General features: G+C 44.9%; 1 long non-coding RNA gene across 1 annotated transcript in view; it reads right to left on the bottom strand.

Moving 5' to 3' along the window:
- Positions 1-1,435: 1,435 nt before the first annotated feature.
- Positions 1,436-24,372, bottom strand: part of LOC141092765 (uncharacterized) — a 169,954-nt gene continuing 147,017 nt past the window's right edge. The window contains exon 5 of the long non-coding RNA XR_012232904.1: positions 1,436-1,899. This is a non-coding gene — a long non-coding RNA (uncharacterized lncRNA). The remainder of the gene's footprint in view (positions 1,900-24,372) is intronic.

Genomic DNA, 24,372 nt, shown 5'->3' with positions numbered 1-24,372 from the left:
ATATGTGGGGGTAAAACACTGTTTGGGCGCATGGCAGAGCTTGGAAGGGAAGGAGCACCATTTGACTGTTTCAACGCAGAATTGGCTGGAATTGAGATCAGACGCCATGTTGCATTTGGAAAACACCCAATGTGCCCAAAGAGTGGAAACCCCCCAATTATAACTCCAACCCTAACCCCAACACACCCCTAACCCTAATCTGAGCCCTAACCCTAGCCCTAACCCTAGCCCTAGCCCTAACCCTAACCCTAGCCCTAACCCTAACCCTAATGGGAATGTTTTGTCGGTTTTTTGCAATGAGAACAATTTAATATAAAAAATAATTATTTTTGCATCGCTTTATTCTGCGAGCTATAACTTTTTTATTTTTTTGCGGATGACGCTGTATCATGGCTCGTTTTTTGCAGGACAAGATGACGTTTTCAGTGCTACCATGGATATTTATATGCATCTTTTTGATCGCGCATTATTGCACTTTTTGTTCGGTGGTATGATAATAAATCATTATTTTTTGCTTCGTTTTTTATTTTTATTTTTTAAGGGGTTCTCTAAAGGGGTTTTATAGGGCGGGTCACTACCGATGCGGTGATACCAAATATGTGTACTTTTATTGTTTTGTTTTTTATTTTCAAAAAATGAATTTATTGGGGAATATATATTTTTTTTTTACTAATTTATTTAGCGATATTTTAAAAATTATTTTTACACATTTTTTTTTTTACTTTATTACATAGTCCCAGGTGGGACATCACTGTCCTGTGACAGATCGCTGATCTGTCACATCACAGATCACTGTGACAGATCAGCAATCTGTCACAGGCAGTTCTGCAGACTTCCTCATGCCTGCGCTTTGCAGGCAGTGAGGAAGTCAGCTCCCTACAGGCCCCCGTCACCATCTTGGATCCGGGGGCCTGTAGGGAAGCAGTCCCCCGCAGCAGCGCTGCACATTGTGCTGCCGTGAGGGGCTCAGGGAAGCACGGAGGGAGCCCCCTCCCTGCCGATGCTTCCCTTTAACCCTGGTACACCGCGATCGTGTTTGATCACGGTGTACAAGGGGTTAACGTGTAGGGGGCGGTCCGTGACCGCCCCTGACACATTGTGCCGGGTGTCAGCTGTGATAATCAGCTGACACCTGGCCGCGATCAGCGGCGCTTACCACGAGGGTGCCGCTGATCGCATTAGACATACTACCCCGTCCTTGGGAATTAAGTCCCAGGGCACATGGACGGGATAGTACGTCTAATGGCAGAAAGGGGTTAAAGATTACACTGCAGGAGATATCGCAGACAACATGATTGAAAATCAGGACATAGCTCTGACCTTCCGGACAGTGGGACAACTCCCCCATTTGGAACAGTCATGCTTAATCTGGGATGGTATTATACTTAATAATAATGATATATACTTAATATTGTCTAAAAACAAAAAGAATTAAGGTATTTATTAAACCTTTAATACTCCATGACATAATATTATGCAATTAAGTGTGTCACCATGTTTGTAACGATCTATGACATAGCAGGCATCTGTCTATAATATTGGTGATTAACAGAGGAATTAACAGGGCACACTGATATTTATTATCTAGGGTAATAGTGAAGTATTACTGTATGTAATACAAGCAAACAAACAATCGCAGGTTCAAGTCCCGTTATTTTTATTTTTTTAATGATCTTCAGCTCAGTCTCAGGTCATTGCAACTTGATGTATGAAAGATCTGTAAGAAGATTGATATTTTGCAGCCCTAGAGAGGTCCACCAGGGTCTTCTCCACCATTATTTTGATTGTATCAAGTCATTTGGTTGCTGGTCTTCATCATCACCTCATTCCTTCTATTTATCCAAACATAATGTGCTTCTACAGTGACTGCTTTATTCGTATGATATGTTCCTATGGGAACTAAAAAATAATTGAAAAGAAAATATAAAAAAATATTAAAATTACTCTGCTTTTCACCAGTTAAAATAAAAAAAATAAATAAAGATTAAAAATACATATGCGGTATCACAGCATCCGTGAAAGTCGTATCTATCAAAATATCAAATTAATTAACCTCATTAGTAAATGCTAAAAGAAGAAAGAATTGAAATTCCCTAATTGCTTCTTGTCAATGGCCACAACAATGCAAAGAAAAACGTGATTAGAAATGATCAAAACATGCAAAGGAAAAAATGAGAGTGCAAAAACATAAAACTGGCTGCGTCTTTAAGGATAATAGTTTAATTACGGTATATAATCAATGGAACTAAGATTCCTTTTCCACCTAAACAAAGTTACATTTCCTATCCTCCACTTAAAGGAAATTCAAGTAAGCTACTCAGAAAAAAAAATAAAATAATAGAAAAATAAAACATAGACAGTTACATTGGTATGTAAAAGTTTTGGTACCCCTAGTTAAAATTACTATGATGAAATTAACTTTAAAGGGCCTAAAGTTAAGGATGACACATTTCCTGTTGTGAACACTTTTGACCTGGCTTCTGAGTTTGGGCTCCCTCTGGTGGTTGCTGCTGGTAATGGAGCTGGTCTGCCTGACAGATGTCAATCACCTGAGCAGGATGATTGGAGTTCAGGTGTTACATACTGGAGTGATTTAAATGATCAACCTTCCCTCAGCTCTTGCCGGTGATTTGGTTTTCTTTCTGAGTCTTTTGGAAGTCTGCTTGCCTCCTGCTTCGTCCTGCAACTTTCAGATAAGCTATTTGTCTGCTTGAATCTTTTTGCATTTGATCCATTTTTTCTTTTCTCTGATTTCTGCCTTGCTGATGTGAGTCCAGCCTGGTTCCCTGCTGGGACCTGTGCTGGCCTGTTTCATTTGCCACAGCTATGTCAGTCTTTGCAGTATTTATAATCCCCTGCTATATCGATATATTTTGTTTGCGTCCAGTTACACCAGAGTTCTGATTTAGTGGGGGAGAGGTTGTGTGGCCTCAGTATTTTTGCATAACAGACGTGTTGGAATTTTTCTTAGGGTTTTTTGCGTGATTGCAGACAGTATCCTTTCCTGTCCTATTCTATCTAGACAGTTTGGGCCCCATTATTTGCTTACTCTATTTTCTGCCTGTGCTTGTGCCTCATCTTGTCTCACCGGCAATATATGTTCGGGGGCTATCTATTCCTTTGGGGTTCTACTCCGGGGCAGTTTAGCTTTCCCCTTTCTCTTTTTAGGCTTAGTTAATTCTTTGGCTGTGCCGAGGCGTCTATGGCATCATAGGTGCGTCCCTCGGCTAAGTCTAGTTGTGTTGTCAGTTTAGGGGTCTGCAATCCGCTAAGTTACCAACTTCTCTGGTTATCTGGTTGCCTCACCTATTCCCCTGTTATCCTCCTCGGTTACCTAATCTTAACAATTTCCTTTGTATTTCAGAGAAAGAAAAAACTGTGTTTACACATATATACTGTATGTATACACTGCTCAAAAAAAAATAAAGGGAACACTTAAACAACAGAATATAACTCCAAGTAAATCAAACTTCTGTGAAATCAAACCGTCCAATTAGGAAGCAACACTGATTGACAATCAATTTTACATGTTGTGCAAATGGAATAGACAACAGATGGAAATTATTGGCAATTATCAAGACACCCACAATAAAAGAGTGGTTCTGCAGGTGGGGACCACAGACCACATCTCAGTACCAATGCTTTCTGGTTGATGTTTTGGTCACTTTTGAATGTTGGTTGTGCTTTCACATTCGTGGTAGCATGAGATGGACTCTATAACCCACACAAGTGGCTCAGGTAATGCAGCTCAACCAGGATAGCACATCAATGTGAGCTGTGGCAAGAAGGTTTGCTGTGTCTGTCAGCATAGTGTCCAGAGGCTGGAAGCGCTACCAGGAGCCAGGCCAGTACACCAGTAGACGTGGAGGGGGCTGTAGCAGGGCAACAACCCAGCAGCAGGACCGCTATCTCCGCCTTTGTGAAAGGAGGAACAGGAGGAGCACTGCCAGAGCCCTGCAAAATGACCTCCAGCAGGCCTTGCTGGACAACAGTGTTAATCTGCTTGAGTTCTGCTTGGAGCTTTGCTTTGCCTTCTGTGTGTTTAATTAGTGCAGTGCTGGGACCCCTGGTTCTGCTAGTCTTAGTTTCTGTTTTCAGTTTTTTTCTGCAGCCTTCTCTTTGTTTTCTATTAGGAGGCTACCCCTTTTTGTACCCAGTTCTTAGACCTTTCAGGGACCCCCTTCCTCCTATCTATAGGTCTTCGATCGAGATTAACCTAGGATCGTCGGTGGGTCTATTCACAACGAATGGGTTGCCCACTCCATCGTAGGGTATCAGCCTAGTCGTAGTGCAGGGTCAGTTTTCCCCCTTCGTCCCTAGTCCTGTGCTGCAGATCCGTAACAGTTTGTCCAGCCAGAGAAAGTATATATAAAAAAAAAGCCATAGCCACTTCATTGGACCTTCTACAAAAACCTGATTAAATAGAAGTGTGACCGGATGTTTTAAATGTGGCCATCGTGTAGCCTGCCAACATATTAATACCGGTAACGCCTTTGTAAGTAATGTAATAGGCAAAGAATTTCAAATTAAACAATTTGTCAATTGCAGTTCTAAGGGTGTTATTTATAAAGCCAATTGTTCTTGCGGTTTGGAATATGTTGGCAAGACTATTAGAGAATTTAAAAGAAGGGTAGGCAAACATGTTGGAGGTGGATGTAGAACACAAAAGAGATACCGCTATCTCTCGCCACATCAATAATTCACACAATGGCAACATCAGCCATATTAAATTCATGGCAATAGAGAAGGTTTCCAGACCTATGAGAGACGGTGATTGGGATTAATTATTGCTACAAAATGAAGCCAAATGGATTTTTTATCTAAAAAAATTAATGCCGAATGGCCTTAATGATCAGATTAATTATAGTTGCTTTATTTAACTGCTTGTTTTGACCAATCCATTACACTCTAAAAGACATATCTATTCATTCCATGAACATCTGCTTAAATCCTTTATTCTGCCATCTTTTAGACAGGATTAGCATATATTGTAATTATCTATGACCTTGTCATCTTTGGGTCATTTAGGAAAATAAATCTACCATAAATGGCATAATTTCAATAAATTATCCATTCAGTCGCACCTCACCTTATTGTGGCATCATCTTACCTATAATACGCTTTATATACATATGAGTATGTGTGGTATTTATTACAAGTTAATTGTGATTTCCCCTGTCTGTGTTCCCCTTACAATCATGCTGTTGTTACTTCCGATGTTTGCGGTTCAGGCACTGGATGGTTTGCCTCCCTCCCCAGCAGGAGTGCCTGACAGAGAATTGTGACAATGCTGTGTGCTCCACTGTGTGTTGGCCCTGCCTCCCGCTCCCCTGCTTTTGTTGTGCCTTGGCCTTTTTGCAGGCACTGTGGGTGTAATAGGTAACGCTATGTCTTTGTGACAGGCATGTATTTGTTTGTGTGTGTTTTTTTGCACATCTCTATTCTGTTTGTCTGGTGGGTGACGTTGGAACTGGAGGCTCCTTTGCATTTATGGCTCCGTCCCCTTTTTTCACCTCATGATGCGCTCCAGCTATCAGGAAATGACTAGGGCGTGCGGTCCATTGACCGGAAAAGCCATTGTAGCAGCAGCTCTCCTGTATTTCTGGCATTTTCTTCATATTAAGGGATGTTCCACATACCCGCGATTTATCATGTTGTTCAGTCTATTGACCACATAAGCCAGGTTAATAGATAGTATGGGTTAAAATCTGAGGAATTCTAATTAATTCATTAACCTTCAGATGGCATTACAGGAAGTGGTGAATTCCCTCACTTAATCCACTCCCTATATAAGGATAGCCATGACTTCTCTGCAGGACAGTACATATAGCAGATGGCATATGCTTACATAGCACTTTAGCACTTTATTTCCCAGCTCAAGGTAGTCCTCTGATGATTCATCTTGGAAGAAACGCATTGGGACGACATTCTAAGGGAAAGTGCAGGGCATGCCCAGGTTAGGGATAGCTGTGGAATGCCCTTGTAAGGGCGGAAGTTAATGGGTGTTAGACTATTGCTAGACCCATAGGGATTGACAGGGTAATGTTGGTCTCTCTCCTGAGTTGGGATTTATAACCCAGGATCATCTCCTTCCCCTTCTAAGGCTAAATGAAATTGGTGAGAACGTTCCAATTTTTTCCTATTTTATGTTTACATATTGATATTCTCTGTCATAGATATCATTGTATATGCAATCAGTATTATGATGTTTGCTTTCTCTATGGTTGGCTTTCCGTTTCTGCGTACCAGCTAATTATAATTATTATTCTCTGCGTATATAGACTTTCTGACTACTGCAGAAAAGATCTTATTTCATCCTGAGGTGGTAGTTCTTTCAGTCAGATGGCATCTAGGATAATTATACAACCACTTTATTTGTGTTTTCACAAGGGTGTCACTTTTATGCTATCTTTTTAATTGTTGTATTAAAGGTTACATTTTAGTTCTCACTTTTGCTGCATATCGTATCGAACTGAGGAATGGGCAACATGAAAACACTTTGCCATTTTCTTTTAGCCTTCTCCTGCTTTGTGGGCCTCCACTATTTTCATTGTCAGAGTGCTAATCAGCTACTTAGAAGAACCAAAGGCTGCTGTTTTTGGGCACAAGGTTAGAGGGGCTGGTTTTTTTTTATAAAGCTGGGAAATTTGCATCACCAGGCCTTTCGTAATGATGACAGTAAAAGAGACATAACCCTAGCAGTTTAATAGAAGTCTGAAACTTTGGTCAAAATTACCTGAGCACACAGATCTCCAAAGGGAGTCCAAACTTTTACATCAACTCATTTTCAGTCCTTTAATTTTTAAAATGTAAAAAATTGCAGTATATATATATTTTTTCACAAAAATACAAAGGAAGTGTGCCATCTTTAACTTTAGGCCTTTTAGGGATGATTTCATCTTCAACTTGCTTAACTGTTCACAATAAAAGTAATTTTGACCAGGTGTGCCCAAACTTTCACGTGCCACTAAACAGTATTTTGCAGTTACATTGATTCAAGTGGGGGTAAGGATTCTTATGATTGTTTAGGTGAGGAAGACATATTAGGTCCATTATTTGAAGCCTTTGGCTATTTGTTAATATTTTTTTTCTGTTTTAAGCAATTTTATGTATATGATACAATTATTTGTAGTTACCAAACCTATTCATAAGGACATGCGGGAATAGACAGAACTTCATCTTCATGCTGAATGAAACCAACATATTTGAAGCAGAGTTATAGTGGGTACGGAAAGTATTCAGATCCCCTTTAAATTTTTCACACTTTGTTTCATTGCAGCCATTTGGTAAATTCAAAAAAGTTCATTTTTTTCTCATTAATGTACACTGAAAAAAACAGAAATGTAGAAATTTTTGCAAATTTATTAAAGAAAAAATGAAATCACATGGTCATAAGTATTCAGACCCTTTGCTCAGACACACATATTTACGTCACATGCTGTCCATTTCCTTGTGAGCCTCCTTGAGATAGCTCTACTCCTTCATTGGAGTCCAGCTGTGGTTAATTAAACTGATAGGACTTGATTTGTAAAGGCACACATCACATCTATCCATATAAGACCTCACAGCTCACAGTGCATGTCAGACCAAATGAGAATCATGAGGTCAAAGGCACTGGTCAAGGAGCTCAGAGACAGAATTGTGGCAAGGCACACATCGGGCCAAGGATACAAAAGAATTTCTGCAGTACTCAAGGCTCCTTAGAGCACAGTGGCCTCCATAATCCTTAAATGGAAGAAGTTTGGGACCACCAGAAGTCTTCCTAGACCTGGCCGTCCAGCCAAACTGAGCAATTGTGGGAGAAAATCCTTGGTGAGAGACTACTATAGACTGGATTGACCACCTCCAGAATTTCATACGGACTTATGAATCTAGGACCCAACTTCAGAGAGGGCAACTTCAATCTAGTATTCTTAGAGGATAGCTGTTGTGAGTTCATTTTCTGGTCTACCAGTTGTGAGTTCTCCTTCCAGGCTCCCTCTGGTGGTAACAGGAGGTAATGAGGCTGATTTAATCAGTAGAGATCTGCCACCTGATAAGGAGGATGAGGATTGGACCTCAGGAATCTCAGACTGGATTTAAGACAGCCGACGCCCTATTCTGGGCAGGTGATTCCTTCTGGCTTGTCAGGTCTTGGTTCTCAGCTCTGTTCTAGTCAGCTCAAGCTAAGTTTTTCTGCTAAAGTTCACACTTGATTTTGTTGGTCTATTCAGTTTTTTGTGTGGTCAGCCAGCCCCGGCTGGGGCTGTGCTAAATTTCCACTCTTATTTATCTGTATTTGCCAATTTGCTTTTTGTCCCTTATTAGATTGGCCTCTTTTTGCTCTGTCTCAGAATATTTCAGAGTGCTGATATAGTGGGAGAAGTCTAGTGACTTCAGGATTAATTTTGTTATCAGAAGTGTTGGACATTATTTTTGTAGGGTTTTTGGCAGATTGCAGACAGTGTCTTTCCTTTCCTATCCTTTCTATTTAGTTTGGGCCCCATCGCTTGCTCAGCCTATTTTCCTGCCTGTGTTTGTGTTTTCATCTTGTTTCACCGTCAATACATGTGTGGGGGCTGTCTTTCCTTTGGGGTCTGCTCTGGGGCAGTTAGTTTTCCCCTTTTCTTGCTTTAGGCTTATTTAGTCCTCCGGCTGTGATGAAGCATCTAGGTTCATCATAGGAATGCTCCATGGCTGCTGCTAGTTGTGTGGTTAGGATCAGGGATCTGCAATCTGCATAGTTACCAACCTCTCTGGTTTTCTGTGACTTAGCTTGTTTTGTTTTTTCCTCCTCGGTGACCCATTCATAACAGAATCACCAGCCATACTGCAGATTCTAGGGTACTCAAAAGCAGGAAAAAGTTGTTGAAAAAGAAGAAAAAAGAAAAAAAAAGTGTCAGAATTTTTTTTTATGTATTTTTTCCTCTTTTTTTCTGGGGCCGTAGGAGGATTTTTTTTTCCTAATGGAGATTAAGCAATTGTCTGATCGTGTGGAGCAACTTGCTGCTGAAGTGCAGGGAATTTCCACCACCTACCTCATTCAGTCACATGCTGCTGAACCTAAGATCCCTTCTCCTGATGTTTTTTCTGGGGATTGGTCTAAATTTCTGAATTTTATGAATAATTGTAAATTATTTCTTACCTTGAAGCCTAACTCATCGGGGAGCTCTGTGCAGCAGGTTAAAATTGTCATCTCTTTGCTGCGCGGCGATCCCCAGGATTGTTTTTTTTCTCTGACACCTGAAAATCCTATTCTGACTAATGTGAATACATTTTTTCCAGCCTTGGGGTTGTTGTATGATGAACCTATGCTGTTGATCAACCCTGTTGGCATAAAACCAGGGTCAGGATTCTGCAGAGCTATACTGTCAAAAATTCCGAAACAGGGTAGTCCTTACTACATGGAATGATTGCATTGGCAGCTCTCTTTCGGAAGGGTTTATCAGTGACTGTAAAAGATGTTATGGTGGGATTTCCTGTTCCCTGTGGTCTGGATTAGAGTTGAGCGAAACGGGTCGAAAAAATTCAAAAGTCGCGGACATTTGGCAAAGTCGGGTTTCATGAAACGAAACCCGACCCTAGGATGAGGTCGGCCACGAGGTCGGTGACTTACGCGCCAAAGTCGCGTTTCAAAAGTTTGTTTTGCGCTCTTTTTCAGCCAATCAGGATCCACGGACACTGTGGGCAACGTGATGACCTAGGCACGGGTCACCACCATCTTTCAGAAGGGCATGCAAGTGATTGGCTTGCTTTGGTGGGCATCACAGGGGGTATAAAAGGGCGTGCACGCCGACCGCCATCTTACTTCTGCCGATCTTAGTATAGGGAGAGGTTGCTGCTGATTCTGTAGGGAGAGCGTTAGGCAGGGAAGAAGACAAAAAAACTGCTTCTGCTGCTAGCGATTTGGCCTGCACAACACACAAGTCACTGTGTGTGCAGTGCAAGGGGAGGCTATATTGTGGTGTATCAGTGGTGTTGGTTGTTGGGCTGCCTTTTAAGGCTTCCTGACACGCTGGCATTGCTGTTTACCCACTGCTCCGCAAACTGCTTTTTTAAAAGCAATCCAATCTCCCTTATCCTCTAGTCACTTTTGTCACAGCTGTGCCATCGAGCCTGTCACATAGCGCTCAGATATCAGTGGGCCTCACACAATCCACAAGTGTCCAGTGTCCAAAAGTGTGCGCAGAGATTCAAAATCTCCATTATCCTCTCGTCACTTTGGTCACAGGCAGCTGTTCCATCGAGCGTGTCACATAGCGCTCAGATATCAGTGGGCCTCACACAATCCACAAGTGTCCAGTGTCCAAAAGTGTGCGCAGAGATTCAAAATCTCCATTATCCTCTCATCACTTTGGTCACAGGCAGCTGTGCCATCGAGCGTGTCACATAGCGCTCAGATATCAGTGGGCCTCACACAATCCACAAGTGTCCAGCGTCCAAAAGTGTGCGCAGAGATTCAAAATCTCCATTATCCTCTCATCACTTTGGTCACAGGCAGCTGTGCCATCGAGCGTGTCACATAGCGCTCAGATATCAGTGGGCCTCACACAATCCACAAGTGTCCAGTGTCCAAAAGTGTGCGCAGAGATTCAAAATCTCCATTATCCTCTCATCACTTTGGTCACAGGCAGCTGTGCCATCGAGCGTGTCACATAGCGCTCAGATATCAGTGGGCCTCACACAATCCACAAGTGTCCAGTGTCCAAAAGTGTGCGCAGAGATTCAAAATCTCCATTATCCTCTCATCACTTTGGTCACAGGCAGCTGTGCCATCGAGCGTGTCACATAGCGCTCAGATATCAGTGGGCCTCACACAATCCACAAGTGTCCAGTGTCCAAAAGTGTGCGCAGAGATTCAAAATCTCCATTATCCTCTCATCACTTTGGTCACAGGCAGCTGTGCCATCGAGCGTGTCACATAGCGCTCAGATATCAGTGGGCCTCACACAATCCACAAGTGTCCAGTGTCCAAAAGTGTGCGCAGAGATTCAAAATCTCCATTATCCTCTCGTCACTTTGGTCACAGGCAGCTGTGCCATCGAGCGTGTCACATAGCGCTCAGATATCAGTGGGCCTCACACAATCCACAAGTGTCCAGTGTCCAAAAGTGTGCGCAGAGATTCAAAATCTCCATTATCCTCTCGTCACTTTGGTCACAGGCAGCTGTGCCATCGAGCCTGTCACATAGCGCTCAGATATCAGTGGGCCTCACACAATCCACAAGTGTCCAGTGTCCAAAAGTGTGCGCAGAGATTCAAAATCTCCATTATCCTCTCGTCACTTTGGTCACAGGCAGCTGTGCCATCGAGCGTGTCACATAGCGCTCAGATATCAGTGGGCCTCACACAATCCACAAGTGTCCAGTGTCCAAAAGTGTGCGCAGAGATTCAAAATCTCCATTATCCTCTCGTCACTTTGGTCACAGGCAGCTGTGCCATCGAGCGTGTCATATAGCGCTCAGATATCAGTGGGCCTCACACAATCCACAAGTGTCCAGTGTCCAAAAGTGTGCGCAGAGATTCAAAATCTCCATTATCCTCTCGTCACTTTGGTCACAGGCAGCTGTGCCATCGAGCCTGTCACATAGCGCTCAGATATCAGTGGGCCTCACACAATCCACAAGTGTCCAGTGTCCAAAAGTGTGCGCAGAGATTCAAAATCTCCATTATCCTCTCGTCACTTTGGTCACAGGCAGCTGTGCCATCGAGCGTGTCACATAGCGCTCAGATATCAGTGGGCCTCACAAAATCCACAAGTGTCCAGTGTCCAAAAGTGTGCGCAGAGATTCAAAATCTCCATTATCCTCTCGTCACTTTGGTCACAGGCAGCTGTGCCATCGAGCGTGTCACATAGCGCTCAGATATCAGTGGGCCTCACACAATCCACAAGTGTCCAGTGTCCAAAAGTGTGCGCAGAGATTCAAAATCTCCATTATCCTCTCATCACTTTGGTCACAGGCAGCTGTGCCATCGAGCGTGTCACATAGCGCTCAGATATCAGTGGGCCTCACACAATCCACAAGTGTCCAGTGTCCAAAAGTGTGCGCAGAGATTCAAAATCTCCATTATCCTCTCGTCACTTTGGTCACAGGCAGCTGTGCCATCGAGCCTGTCACATAGCGCTCAGATATCAGTGGGCCTCACACAATCCACAAGTGTCCAGTGTCCAAAAGTGCGCGCAGAGATTCAAAATCTCCATTATCCTCTCGTCACTTTGGTCACAGGCAGCTGTGCCATCGAGCGTGTCACATAGCGCTCAGATATCAGTGGGCCTCACACAATCCACAAGTGTCCAGTGTCCAAAAGTGTGCGCAGAGATTCAAAATCTCCATTATCCTCTCGTCACTTTGGTCACAGGCAGCTGTGCCATCGAGCGTGTCACATAGCGCTCAGATATCAGTGGGCCTCACACAATCCACAAGTGTCCAGTGTCCAAAAGTGTGCGCAGAGATTCAAAATCTCCATTATTCTCTCGTCACTTTGGTCACAGGCAGCTGTGCCATCGAGCGTGTCACATAGCGCTCAGATATCAGTGGGCCTCACACAATCCACAAGTGTCCAGTGTCCAAAAGTGTGCGCAGAGATTCAAAATCTCCATTATCCTCTCGTCACTTTTGTCACAGGCAGCTGTGCCATCGAGCCTGTCACATAGCGCTCAGATATCAGTGGGCCTCACACAATCCACAAGTGTCCAGTGTCCAAAAGTGTGCGCAGAGATTCAAAATCTCCATTATCCTCTCGTCACTTTGGTCACAGGCAGCTGTGCCATCGAGCCTGTCACATAGCGCTCAGATATCAGTGGGCCTCACACAATCCAAAAGTGTCCACTGTCCACAAGTGTGTGCAGAAATTCTAAATCTCCCCTGTCCTATAGACACCTTGTACCTTGTTTTACATTACTATATAGTTTGTTGAATTTTGTCTACATTTCTACCAAAAATGAGGAAGGCTGGTGGAAGAGGCCGTGGAATTGGGCGGGGGTTGGCAGCTGGTAATGATGGTGTTGGTGGTGGATCTGATGGTAGTGGCAAGAGCAAAATAGGACCGAATGCAGGAGGTGCTGACCCTGCATCATCGTCTGGCTACATAAGGCCTCGAACGCTTAGTTTTCTAGGAGTTGGCAAACCGCTTTTAAAGGCAGAGCATCAGGAAAAAGTTTTGTCTTACATTGCTGACTCAGCCTCCAGCTCTATCGCCTCCTCTTCTTCAGTTGTAAAAAGTAAAAGCACTGAGTCGTCATTGGAGGCTCATGTTCATGAACCACACCTTTCCTTGTGTCCTTCACCCCAACCAAGATTGAAGGATGACGCAGGCCATACTACTGATTACTCCATGGAGCTGTTTTCACATACCATGCCTGGATTATCAAGTGAAATGGTGAATTACCCAGGCCAAGATGAATCTGACATGGAGTGCACTGATGCACAGCCGCTGATGGATGATTCTGCTGGTACATTCACTCAGAGCACTACATTGTCCTCGCAGTGTACAGAGCCAGATTTTGACCCTGATGAGACTCAGGTGCCCCTTCCCGCACACTATACCACCATACACGGTGACACAGAGAAAGGTGCACATGACATAGAAGAGGAGGTGATGGATGACCCAGTTGTTGACCCAGATTGGCATCCATTGGGGGAAGAGGGTGCTGCTTCCAATAGCTCAGATGAGGAGCATCCACAGCAGACATCGACATCGCAACAGCTGTTATCTGGCAGGCCCGGAGCACTCCAAAGACAGGTTCCAAACATCAAAAGAGTTGCTGGACAGCTTGTCCAGAGGGTCAAAAGATCACAGCGTGCTAGGCCGCAAAATGTCTGCCAAAGTAGGAAGAGTGCAGTGTGGCACTTTTTTGAACAAAATCCTCATGATCAGGCCAAGGTTATCTGTAAGAAGTGCGCAAAGACCTTTAGCCGAGGGAAAAATCTGAAAAATTTGAATACCAGTTGCATGCTTAGACATTTAACCAGCATGCACTTGCAAGCATGGACACAACACCAAACCTCAAGTGCCACATGTGCAACTGATCACAACGAAGGTAGTCAGCAACGCTACATTGTTTCCCCCACTGTAAGCCCACCAGTTAGCGCAGCAGCAAATGTTGAGGTGTCGTTGCAAGATCACAGCAGTCAGGGAATCCCACTGTTATATCAACGAAAGACTGATTCTAGGCCATCAGAAAGAACACCAACTCCATCACCATCATCAACCCTCTCTCAGTCCGCCCTGTCCACCGCTACTTCCACCATATGCAGCTCTCAAGTCCAGCTCACCCTCCCAGACACTATGAGTTGGTCAAGAAAGTACTCAGTCTCTCATCCGCTTACACTGGGTTTGAACGCCCACATTGCCAAACTAATCTCGTTTGAGATGATGCCCTTTCGGTTGGTGGAAAGCATAGCTTTCCGTGAACTCATGGCCTATGCAGTACCACGCTATGACCTACCCAGTCGCCACTTCTTCTCTCGCAAAGCCATCCCAGCCCTCCACCATCATGTGAAAGACCGCATTGTCCATGCACTCAAGCAGTCAGTGAGCGGAAAGGTGCACCTCACAACTGATGCATGGTCCAGTCGGCATGGCCAGGGCCGTTACGTGTCCATCACTGCGCACTGGGTTAATGTGGTGGATGCAGGGTCCACAGGGGACAGCGGTGGTGGGACAGTGCTGCCTAGCCCACGGTATAGGAAACAGTTGGCTGTAGGCGTTCGACCCTCCTCCTCCTCCTCCTCCAGAAGCGAAAGCTCGTCCACAGAGCGCAGTCGTACGAGCACTCCATCTGCAGCTGCCACTGTTGCACACGATGTGTCCCCCTATCGAGCAGCTAGTGGAAAGCGTCAGCAGGCTGTGTTGCAGATGATGTGTTTGGGCGACAGACACACCGCCGAGGTGCTGGCCGAGTACTTGAAGCGACAAACTGAGTCATGGCTGGGCAGTGTACATCTTGAGGCAGGCAAGGTAGTTAGTGATAACGGCCGTAATTTTGTGGCAGCCATAGCCCTTTCAAAACTCAGCCACATACCTTGCTTGGCTCACACCTTGAACCTGGTGGTGCAGTGCTTCCTCAAAAATTATCCAGAGTTAACAGCCCTGCTCCAGAAGGTGCGAAGACTGTGCGCGCACATCCGCCGGTCGCCTGTAATAATAATAATAATAATAATCTTTATTTTTATATAGCGCTAACATATTCCGCAGCGCTTTACAGTTTGCACACATTTTCATTACTGTCCCCGATGGGGCTCACAATCTAAATTCCCTATCAGTATGTCTTTGGAGTGTGGGAGGAAACCGGAGTGCCCGGAGGAAACCCACGCAAACACGGGGAGAACATACAAACTCCTTGCAGATGTTGTCCTAGGTGGGATTCGAACCCAGGACTCAGGACTCAGGACCAGGCTAACCACTGAGCCACCGTGCTGCCCTGTACACTCCGTTCGTACGCAGAAGCTGCAGCGATTGCTCCACCTTCCCAACCACCTCCTCATTATCGACATTGCAACAAGGTGGAACTCCACCCTGCACATGGTGGAGCGGCTGTGCGAGCAGAGGCAGGGCATAATGCATTTGTGGGAGGATACACGGCCAGGCACTTTGAGAGCAGACATGGAGTTGACAGGCGTGCAGTGGTCGAAGCTGAAAGACCTTTGTAAAGTCCTTCAGTGTTTTGAGGAATGCACACGGCTGGTAAGCGCAGACAACGCCATCCTAAGCATGAGCATCCCACTTATGCGTCTGCTCATGCAAACTTTGACGCACCTTAAGGAGCAGGCGTCTGCAGCCAATGTTGATGAGGAGGAAGAGGAGGAGGGAATCCTTGATGACATTCAGCCATTGTCTGCTCAGGGACCTCTCCTGGACGAGGTGGAGGAAGAAGAGGAGGAGGAGGAGGATGATGGGGATGATTACTTAGGGGAGGAGGATGCATCTCGTGGGGCAAGTGAAAATGTTGGCGTGGCAAGGTCTGGTACAGGGTTTGTGCGTGACTGGAGGGATGTGGATTTGCCAGAAAGTGCTCCTCCACCCAGCACTCGCAGTGCATCATTGACACCGGGAACATTGGCCCACATGTCAGATTATGCCTTGCGGATCCTAAAAAGGGACCCCCGCATTGCCAAAATGATGAACGATGACGACTACTGGTTGGCCAGCATCCTGGATCCACGCTATAAAGGCAAATTACAAAACATCATGCCACAGGAGAACCTTGACCTAATATTGGCTAATAAACAAGCAACTCTGGTAAATCGGTTGCTTGAGGCATTCCCAGCACACAGCAGCGGTGATGGTTCTCACATGAGCCGTACGGGCCGGGGGCAGCTTGGCAGAGGTGTTCGTGGTGCACACAGCAGAAGTGGCGTTGGAGACAGGGGTTTCATGACAATGTTGTGGACTGATTTTTCAAATACCGCTCACACAACTGGTAATACTGCATCGATGGAAAGTGACAGGAGACAGCAGTTGTCAACTATGGTTACAAACTACTTTTCCTCCCATATCGATGTTCTCCCACACAGGTCATTCCCCTTTGACTATTGGGCCGCTAAACTGGACACCTGGCCTGAATTGGCCCAATATGCCTTACAGGAGCTCGCTTGCCCAGCTGCAAGTGTGCTATCGGAAAGAGTCTTCAGTGCAGCTGGATCAATCCTGACAGAAAAAAGGACCCGTCTGTCAACCCAAAATGTGGATGATCTAACCTTCATTAAAATGAACCACGCATGGGTTTCCAAGGATTTTGTCCCACCTTCCCCTGATGACACATAGGGTGACAGAAAAATGGCTTGCTTTGGTCCACCTCTTCCTGGTACTTCACCTATTTCGCCTTTTGCATCAGCTGAATGTCCAACATCAACATATGCCACTTTCTAAAACTCCCTAACTGTGCTGCCTCCCCCCCCATGGCCGGGGTCACCACCTACCGCATGACACCGTGCGAGTGCCGTTGCCCTGGACAGGTGGGTAGGCCGACTCTTGGGCGCGGGCACTGGCACAGGGTCCCTCATAGTGCAATCAAGTGTCTCTGACGGTGGTGGTGCACACCCGCCGTCAGACACACCGCTGTACTTTGAGGGGCCCAGTGCCAGTACCGACGCCCACGAGTGGGCCCCCCTTGCTTGGGCAGGGCCCCAGCATTTGCAATCTTTACCTCTCCCTGCTCCTCTGCTGTGTAATCTGGGCCGTCAAATCCATACTGTGCCTGACACCGTCTGAGCCTGCCTCCTGAGACATATATTTTGAATGTGTACGCTATCCATACATGTTATCCAGGGATACGGTACCCTTTCTAACCTTTGTGCAATCACGTGCAATCCATACTGGGCCTGACACCGTCTGAGCCTGCCTCCTGAGACATATATTTTGAATGTGTACGCTATCCATACATGTTATCCAGGGATACGGTACCCTTTCTAACCTTTGTGCAATCACGTGCAATCCATACTGGGCGTGAGAACGGCTGGCGAGCTGTTAAGCAAGCTACAGCACCTGTCCAGACAAGTACAGGGATTCCCTAGCGAGGAGACTTATTTGATTGTTTTCAATGTTGGGACAGCAATTTTTGGGGAGCACTATACTCTGGAGAATGATAGATGGGGCCCACCATACACTGGAACATTCCAAAGGTGGACATCAGACACTGGAGCAGCATTTACAGGGCCCATTATACACTAGAGCATTAGAAATGGGGCCCATTATGTTTGGAGCATTATTTGGGCCCATAAGACAGTGGAGCTTCATCCATGGGGACCAACATATACTGTAGCATTATGTGGAGCTCATCATATACTGTTTCAAACATTATATGGGACCAATGATTCTGTATGGAGAAATAGATGGGCCTCGTCATGAGATGTAAAAAGTGAGGTATTTTTCATTGTACTATACCGCTATTTATCTGCCGTATCGGAGCATGATGAGTTGTGGTATGTGTTAAAGGGGCGCTCTTTCGCCCAGGGCACATGAAAACCTGCAGCCAGCCCTCCCCCCCCCACAACTTTAGCCAAATAACCCCCATTTTTCAGTGCGTAACTTGTATTATGAAGTTAATTAAGGTTGACAAGCTTAAGTAAGAAGAATTGATGCTTTTGGCATTCAAATGGGCACTGTAGGTGTGTTTCCTGTCCTCCTCTCACTGCCGACTTTTATTCCCCATTGACTTACATTGGGTTTCGTGTTTCGGGACGACCCCGACTTTTCCCTATAATCGGACGATCTTGCTCGACCCGACTTTTGGAAAAGTCAGGTTTCACGAAACGAAACGCGACCCTAAAAAACCAAAAGTCACTCAACTCTAGTCTGGATGATTCTATGTCATTAGCCATTCTAGTTGATCGGCGTTTACGTGAACGTAAAACTACACGGGAGGCTCTGCCACCTTTTGAACAAACGTCTGATCCTATGCAATGTGATGGGGTTTTGTCTAGGGCACAACGTCAGGAGTTTAGAAGGCGAAATAAGCTGTGTTTTTTTCTGTGGAGATGCCTCTCATACTATTTCTGTCTGCCCTAAGCGAGAGAAACGTTTTGCACACACATTTGCTGTGGGCAGTGTACAAACTAAGTTCCTTTTGGCAATTACTCTGATCTGCTCCTTATCCACGTTTTCCACTAAGGCTTTTGTGGATTCAGGAGCAGCGTTGAATCTGATGGATTTGGACTTTGCTAAACGTTGTGGTTTTTCTATGACGCCTCTGCGGATGCCTATTCCTTTGAGGGGTATTGATGCTTCTCCTTTGGCGGATAATAAACCTCAGTTTTGGACCCAGGTGATAATGCGAGTTGCCCCTGACCACCAAGAAAATTGTAAATTTTTGGTGCTGCATAATTTGCATGATACTATTGTTCTGGGTTTTCCCTGGTTGCAAACTCATAATCCAGTTTAGGATTGGAAATCTGGGACTGTGGTGAGTTGGGGTTGTCAGTGTGTTCTTAGGGACGCTCCTGTTTTCTCCACTCTCCTCAGTCTCATGATATTCCTGATTATCTGGCCGATTTTTCTGATGTATTTAGTGAGAGTAAGTCTGTGTCTTTGCCTCCTCATAGGAGTTATGACTGTGCAATTGAGTTGATGCCTGGGTGTAAATTTCCCACGGATCGGCTTTTAAACTTATCAGTACCCGAACATGATGCTATGCGATCCTATATTAAGGAGTCATTGAAGAAGGGTCATATTAGACCATCCTCGTCACCTTTAGGTGCTGGGTTTTTTTTGTGGCCAAGAAAGATGGCTCATTAAGACTGTGTATTGATTATCGTTCCCTTAACAATATGACGGTTAAATATCAGTACCCGTTACCTCTGATGTCTGATTTATTCTCCAGAGTTAAGAGTGCCTGCTGGTTTACTAAGCTTGACCTCAGGGGGGGCGTATAATCTTATTCGCATCAAGCACGGGGATGAATGGAAGACGGCGTTTAATACTCCGGAGGGCCTTTTTGAGTACCTGGTGATGCCTTTTGGGCTCACTTATGCCCCTTCTGTCTTCCAGTCCTTTATGAATGATATTTTCCGTGACTTTATGGATAAGTTTTTGATCATCTATCTGGATGATATTTTGATCTTTTCTAGTGATTGGGATTCTCATGTGGAACACGTCCGGACTGTGTTCCGGATTTTGAGGGAGAATTCCCTGTTTGTTAAGGGATCAAAATGCCTCTTTGGTGTACATAGGATTTCATATTTGGGATTTTTCTTGTCTCCATTGGCTATTGAAATGGACCCGGCCAAGGTACAGGCCATTTATGATTGGGTTCAGCCTACTTCTTTGAAGGCCCTCCAGAAGTTTTTGGGTTTTGCTAATTTCTATCGGAAATTTATAGGTAATTTTTCTGGTATTGTCAAACCACTGACTGATCTGACCAAGAAGGGCGCTAATGTGCTGAATTGGTCTCCTGAGGCTGTCTCAGCATTTCAGGAGCTTAAGCGGAGATTTACTTCAGCTCCAGTTTTACGGCAACCTGATGTCTCACTTCCATTTCAGGTGGAGGAAGATGCTTCTGAGATTGATGCAGGAGCTGTTTTGTCCCAAAAAGATCCGGTAACATCTAAAATGAATCCCTGTGCCTTCTTTTCTCAAAAGGTCTCCCCATCTGAACGCAACTATGATGTGGGGAATCAGGAATTGTTGGCCATGAAATGGGCATTTGAGGAGTGGAGACATTGGTTGGAGGGAGCTAGACATCAAGTTGTGGTCCTCACCGATCACAAGAATTTGATTTATCTGGAGTCGGCCAAATGCTTGAAACCTAGACAGGCTAAATGGGCCTTGTTTTTCACGCGTTTTAATTTTGTGGTCTCTTTTCTTCCGGGCACTAAGAATGTTAAGGCAGACGCCCTTTCTCGGAGTTTCTTTGCCGATTGTCTTAATGTGACCGAGCCTACTACCATCCTAGGTGAGGGGGTAGTTTGTTCTGCCATTTCGCCCGATTTGAGACACACCCTGGAGGAATTTCAGGAGGATAAACCTGAGCGTTGCCCAATGGGAAAATTGTATGTTCCTGACCAGTGGAGAAAGAGAGTGATGTCTGAAATTCATTGCTCCGCATTGGCTGGTCATCCAGGTATTTTTGGTACCAGAGATTTGGTGAGTCGGTCTTTTTGGTGGCCCGCCTTATCTCGTGATGTCAGGAATTTTGTACAGTCCTGTGGGACTTGTTCTCGGTCTAAAACCTGTTCTCTTCTAGTGGGTTGCTGATGCCCCTGCCGGTGCCCAAGAGGCCATGGACCCATATCTCAATGGATTTTATTTCTGATCTTCCTGTCTCTCAGAGAATGACTGTTATCTGGGTGATTTGTGATAGATTTTTGAAGATGGTCCATCTTGTACCACTCCCAAAATTGACATCTTCCGCTGAGTTGGTACCCTTCTTTTTACAACAGGTGGTTCGGTTACATGGGATTCCTGAGAACACTGTGTCCGACAGAGGAGTCCAGTTTGTTTCCAGATTCTGGAAAGCCTTTTGTTCCAATCTGGGAATTCAGTTATCCTTTTCCTCCGTGTTTCATCCGCAGACCAATGGACAGACTGAGAGAACAAACAAGACCTTGGAGTCTTATTTAAGATGTTTTATATCTGCTGATCAGGATGATTGGGTCTCATTTTTTCCCTTGGTCGAATTCACACTGAACAATAGAGCTAGTTCTGCCACTTTGATGTCGCCCTTTTTCTATAATTTTGGGTTTCATCCTCGATTCTCTTCAGGGCAAGTGGAATCTTCGTCCTGCCCAGGTGTGGACACTGAGGTTGAGAGAATGCAGTAGATATGGGACCAAGTGGTGGATAAGTTGTCACTCTTTCAGGAAAAGGCCCAGCGATTTTCCAACCAGCATAGGACCATTGGTCCCCGGTTTAAATTGGGTGATATGGTTTGGTTGTTGTCTAAGAATATTCCTATGAAGGTTGCATCTCCAAAATTTAAGCCAAGATTTATTGGACCTTATAAGATTTTGGAGATTCTTATTCCTGTTTCTTTTCGATTGGCTCTTCCAGTTACGTTCAAGATCCATAGCGTATTTCACAAATCTCTGTTGAAGAGGTTTGTTGAGCCAGTGGTTCCTATGGCAGCACCTCCTGACCCTGTGTTGGTTGAAGGCAATGTGGAATATGAGGTAGAGAAAATATTGGATTCTCGTTTGGTTAGACGGAGACTCCAGTATTTGGTCAAATGGAAGGGTTATGGCCAGGAGGATAATTCTTGGGTCTCTACCTCTGATATTCATGCCAATAGATTGGTTCATGCTTTTCACCGGGCCCATCCTGATTGGCCTGGTGGCATGGATGAGGGTTTGGTGACCCCTCCTCAAGGGGGGTACTGTTGTGAGTTCATTTTTTGGTCTACCAGTTGTAAGTTCTCCTTCCAGGCTCCCTCTGTTGGTAACAGGAGGTAGTGAGGCTGATTTAATCAGTGGAGATCTGCCACCTGATGAGGATGAGGATTGGACCTCAGGAATCTCAGACTGGATTTAAGACAGCCGACGCCCTATTCTGGGCTGGTGATTCCTTCTGGCTTGTCAGGTCTTGGTTCTCAGCTCTGTTCCAGTCAGCTCAAGCTAAGTTTTTCTGCTAAAGTTCACTCTTGATTTTGTTGGTCTATTCAGTTTTTTGTGTGGTCAGCCAGCCCCGGCTGGGGCTGTGCTGAATTTCCACTCTTATTTATCTGTGTTTGCCAATTTGCTTTTTGTCCCTTATTAGATTGGCCTCTTTTTGCTCTGTCTCAGAATATTTCAGAGTGCTGATATAGTGGGAGAAGTCTAGTGATTTCAGGGTTAATTTTGTTATCAGAAGTGTTGGACATTATTTTTGTAGGGTTTTTGGCAGATTGCAGACAGTGTCTTTCCATTCCTATCCTTTCTAGTTAGTTTGGGCCCCATCATTTGCTCAGCCTATTTTCCTGCCTGTGTTTGTGTTTTCATCTTGTTTCACCGTCAATACATGTGTGGGGGCTGTCTTTCCTTTGGGGTCTGCTCTGGGGTAGTTAGTTTTCCCCTTTTCTTGCTTTAGGCTTATTTAGTCCTCTGGCTGTGACGAAGCATCTAGGTTCATCGTAGGAACGCTCCATGGCTGCTGCTAGTTGTGTGGTTAGGATCAGGGATCTGCAATCTACATAGTTACCAACCTCTCTGGTTTTCTGTGACTTAGCTTGTTTTGTTTTTTCCTCCTCGGTGACCCATTCATAACAGATAGCCACACCTTATCTCCTACTTTGAAGGCAACCCCTGTCGAGCGCCTCCTATCGGCCTTCCACTTCTGCCGATGCTGAGCCACCTCAATGTTCTCTTTAACCCTCCTCTAGACATCCCCCAGCTCTTGAATAGTGACATCCACCCCAGGACACCCAGAACTTATCCTGGATAACTCAACAAAATGAGGATGAAACCCATAATTACAGAAAAATGGCATGGTCCCTGTGGACTGTTTAACCTGACTGTTAAAGGCAAACTCAGAATGATGACAAATTCTCCTGCTGATTGGTGAAAAAATATCTTCAAATTTTCTCCAAAGACTGATTTGTCATCTCTGTCTGACCATTAGTTTCAGGGTGATAAGCAGAGGTGAAGGACAAATCAATCCCCAATCTTTTGCAGAAAGCCCTACAAAATCTAGAGACGAATTGTACACCTCTATCAGATACAATATTTAGAGGAATCCCGTGCAAATGTACCACATGAATAATAAACAGTTTGGAGAGAGTTTCAGCATTGAGTAACCAAGATAATGGGATGAAGTGAGCTTGTTTGCTGAAGCGATGGACTACCACCCATATAGCAGTCATTCCCCCAGACAACGGTAAATCTGAAATGAAATCCATGGACAAATGAGTCCATGGTCTTTCTGGAATTGGCAATGGAGCCAATTCACCTGCTAGCCGGCAATGCTGTACTTTAGCAGGTGCACAAGTTTCACAAGCTGACACAAAATCTCTAATATCCTTATGCACATGCACTTCCCAGGTCAATATGATTAGTCCCCAATCCCTGCAATTTTAAGCGTGCCCTGAAAATGCATTTTTTCAGACTGGCCTATCGCCTCAACACATTAACCTAATCTATCCCTGGCTGGCACAGCCAAAAGTTTTACCATAACCAAGTTCCCCGCATCATGTTCCCACATGCTTTATGCATCCATTAGCCCTCTGTGTCTGTACTGTTACACACTTAACATTATGGCTGGTCCATACAATCAGGGCAACTGTTACCACTCACCTTTCGTGTCTACCTCTTTCCTCATAGACTGTAAGATTGCGAGCAGGGCTCTCATTCCTCTTGGTATTTGTTATAATCTACGTGATTATTGTTATGCTGTAATGTCTATTGTCTGTACAAATCCCCTCTGAAATGTAAAGTGCGGCGGAATATGTCGGCGCTATAGAAATAAAATTTATTATTATGCATAGTGGACCACCAAAATAGTCTAGCAACTGCCTTTTGGGTGGCAGTGACCCCAGGATGACCACTCAACAAAGAATCATGGAATTCTTGCAAAGGCGTAATCTGAGATACACAGGGACAAACAGCTTGCATTCAGGGGTATTGGAAGGAGCTAAGAACTGAGCAACACGGATTTCAGATTCCAGCTCAGAGGAAGCCATGGCCCCAGCAATATCCAGCGTTATGCCAGTGCCTCATAGCACATCCACTCATTCTTGAGGAGTAAGCCGCTGTACTATTTTAATTTTTTCAATAAAGCAAGAAATTTTATCAGCTGGAATGCCTCTCATGTTTTTTTCTACTATCAACTATCGTTTGATCCAGATGAGGTTCCGTGCTGTGGCTGTGGTTGGTGAGCTGGCTAGGGCTTCTTTTAGCCCATTTTTTTCTGTTTGTGCAAGGAAAGATATTGTCTGCAATCACGCCAAAAAGCCCTGCAAAAATGTCCAACACTTCTGATAGCAAAA

This window comes from Dendrobates tinctorius, unplaced genomic scaffold (assembly GCF_039654945.1).
Source record: "Dendrobates tinctorius isolate UK_male_01 unplaced genomic scaffold, ASM3965494v1 ptg000060l, whole genome shotgun sequence".
Lineage (NCBI taxonomy): Eukaryota > Metazoa > Chordata > Amphibia > Anura > Dendrobatidae > Dendrobates > Dendrobates tinctorius.
The sequence above is the reverse complement of the archived record's forward strand: the minus strand, read 5'-3'. Positions and strand labels throughout refer to the sequence as shown.